This window comes from Bubalus bubalis, chromosome 6 (genome assembly GCF_019923935.1).
Source record: "Bubalus bubalis isolate 160015118507 breed Murrah chromosome 6, NDDB_SH_1, whole genome shotgun sequence".
NCBI classification, from domain to species: Eukaryota; Metazoa; Chordata; class Mammalia; order Artiodactyla; family Bovidae; genus Bubalus; species Bubalus bubalis.
Genome location: NC_059162.1, coordinates 113620048 through 113623185, shown reverse-complemented (window position 1 = coordinate 113623185; position 3138 = coordinate 113620048). Strand labels below are relative to the sequence as shown.

At 43.7% G+C, this 3138-nt stretch overlaps 1 non-coding gene and 1 pseudogene across 1 annotated transcript; both read left to right on the top strand.

Moving 5' to 3' along the window:
• Positions 1-1437: 1437 nt before the first annotated feature.
• On the top strand, positions 1438-1517 carry LOC112585873. Its single transcript, XR_003110447.3, has one exon. It is a non-coding gene; the product is annotated as a small nucleolar RNA U2-19 (small nucleolar RNA).
• A 134-nt stretch (positions 1518-1651) lies between these two features.
• LOC112585872 lies at positions 1652-1715 on the top strand (annotated as a pseudogene).
• Positions 1716-3138: the final 1423 nt, after the last annotated feature.

The window sequence follows — 3138 nt, the reverse complement described above, 5'->3', positions numbered from 1 at the left end:
TTCACTTTGCTGTACAGCAAAAACTAACACAGCTTTGTAAATCAACTACACTTCAATAAACTCTGGTGTAAACACTCCCTGGGTTTAGCTCTGGGAACTCTGTGAATACTCTGTGAATTTCACTGCCCTCACCAATAAGGGCCCTGACACCTCCAGCATGGGGAGGTGAGCTGTAAGGACCCATGCCTGTTTTCTCCCTGCACTCACCCTCCGGCCACACTTCTTGAGATAAAGTCCTTGAGATTGCCCTAAAGCAGTCAAAGCCCCTTCTCTCCCTTGATGGATCATCTTCACACTGAGACAAGAATTTGCATCAAGAGACTTGAAAGATAAACACCAGTGTTCCTCACCTGCACCCACTGTGGGCTGGGCAGGCAGCATTGGTCTGGACCTTCTCAAGATCCAGGCCTTATCACCGATGGCTGGGCTTTCTCACTGTGCTCCATCCTGACCTGCCGTTGCCCAGACGTCAGCTTTTCAGCACGGGAGACTTCAAAGAGCAGAGCCTCACCAGCCATGCTAGAGAAGCTGGTCTCCTCCATGCAGTGCGTACAGCTCAGAGGTTTGTACTCTGCAAGCATGGAGCTCTCATCTCAGCCTCCTTAGGGAATGAGATATCTGATGGGGCTGCATCCTTTCTGTGAAAGGAAAAGCCCCTTCCACACTGAAACAGAGCTTAAAACAAAGTTTTTCATCACACAGAAAACCTGAGGGTTTGTCCATTTAACTTATCACCCAAAACTGTATTTTTAAACCTGCTGAAGATTTCTGCTGTGTTGCCTAGACAATAAAAGAAACACATTTTCACCTGGGATTCTGAGAGAGTTCACACTGATTCTTTTCCATGGTGGTCTTTCCTGAGTTGCTCCCCACACCCACCCTTTGGGACCAGATTCCTTCCTTAACTATATATAGGTTGACTCCAAGGACAAAATTTGACATTCACTGCAGCCTTTCCAGATTGTCAAATTCATTAGCACTGTTTCCAGTGTTTGCTAGAACCTAAGCAGAAGTGAAGAACAGCGCACACACACACACACACACACACACACTGCCCCAGGCTTTGAAGGCAGGACCATCAGCTACAAAATTAATGGTGATTTCTTAAGGGAGCTGATGACATTCTCTTTCAAGTTTCTGGGTTGCTGGACATTCACAGATGCTAAGTAGGGCCGTGACCCAGGCCTTTGAAGTTTCCAGCCCCACAGGTTGGAAAGGCAGTGTGATTTAGGATGGTCAGCAGGGGGGAGGAGCAGTTAAGTAGACCTCCCCCTCAGACAGATAAAGGCAACCCAGGGGCTTGGGCAGCTTGGTGCCTTCTGCGCCTGGGAGATGCAAGAGAGGGGGGTTCCCAGGGGGCAGAAATGGACACAGTGATGGGATTGCTAATATGCCCTAGGATGAGAAGATGATTCTTTGCATAAAGATTAAAGCAATTGTCGATGATGAAAATAGCCAAATCTGAGCATCAAAAGATCTCTTGGTGTCCCTAATGCATGATCTCTATAGTTCTGAGAAGCAAAAGGATAATTTAAAACAATAAGGAGTGTGTGTGTGTGCCTGCCTGTGTGTAAAGGTGACAGTGGGTAACTGAGGACTTATTAATGGAGTGAGTGAGTGTGTGTGTGTGTATGAAAGGCTAATCAGTTCTGAGCAATGATGAAAAGATTTTACTATGGATCTTTATGAAGGTTTCTACACTTGATCTGAGCTCAGAATTAAAAGAAAAAGATTAAAGCAATTATTTTTGTTTAAAGTTTCTCAGAAAGAAGAGGGAGTTTGTGGGGGAAGGCTTTTGGAAGGGGATGGGGAAGAAACTCTCTGTTCATCAAGACTCGGATATTTCTATTTGCACTTCCTTCCATAAGCACAGACCAGGGATCCTTAATCAAAACTCTGTCAACTGCCTCATGCCTCTCTCACTGCAGTGCAGGCTACCGGTGTCCAGAGGCTAAGGTTTCTCATCCCTCGGCCAGTTTGGAGTAACAGCAAATTCCTCAAAGCTACTGTCTCCCCAGAGGCATTCTGTGATCTCGTGAAAATGGATTTAGGTGGTTTCTGGATTTGCACTGTCTGGCGACGCGTGGTGACCCTTAAATTTGAAAGTAATTATTATTGGGGATTCTCCCAATGAAAAGAAAAAATTAAGCAGAGGTAAATTTTATGGAAGAGTCAATCCAACTTCACTTTCAAAGACCCAGGCAGATAGAGGCCACCAGGGCTGGGACGCCTTCTTGCCTCCCTGGAAGTGAGTTACCGGGCTCTTCTCCGGGGGGCCTTGTCTGAGTGGGAGCTGTTCTGACGGGGAGACAGAAGCCCCAGCTCTGTTGGGAACATCCAGGATAGGGTTTCCTGGAGCCTGCTTCCCCTTTCGAAGGCCACAGAATGTCTTGGTATGAAAACAGGCCCTACTTAGAAAAATTATAAGAAATCGTTTATAATAAACAGGATTTTAAAAATAGAGTCTTGATTTAGGCTTGGTTTTTATTTCCAATTCAGAGCTTATAAATCTGTGACTTCAAAACACTGTAAGCTTCAGTTTTCTCAATTTTAAGATGAGTATTCTTTTTTTAAAACAGTTTTTTTATTGGAGTATATTTGATTTACAATGTTGTAGTTCTACGTATGCACATATCCACTCTTTTTAGATTCTTTTCCCATATAGGTCTTTACAGATTATTAAGTAGAGTGCCCTGTGCTATGAAGTAAATCTTTATTAGTTGTCTATTTCATATATGGTAGTGTTTATATGTCGTTCCCAGTCTCCCAGTTTATCCCTCCCCTCCCATCCCCGCTTTCTCCCCTATAACCATAAGTTTTTCTACATCTGTGACTCTATTTCTTTTTTTTTTTTTTTTTTAAGGATATTCTCTTACACTTGTTTCTCCTCTGGTTGTTGTAAGAATTAAGTGAGATAAATAAACTATTTTACAGTAAGAAGTGCTTGTCCTGTAATAAGTGTTACTAAATGTAAACTATTGTGTAAGTGTTGCAGAAATACTATGTATATGACACAGTTCAGTTCAGTTCCGTGGCTCAGTCATGTCCAACTCTTTGTGACCCCATGAACCGCAGCACGCCATGCCTCCCTGTCCATCACCAACTCCTGGAGTTTACCCAAATTCATGTCCATTGAGT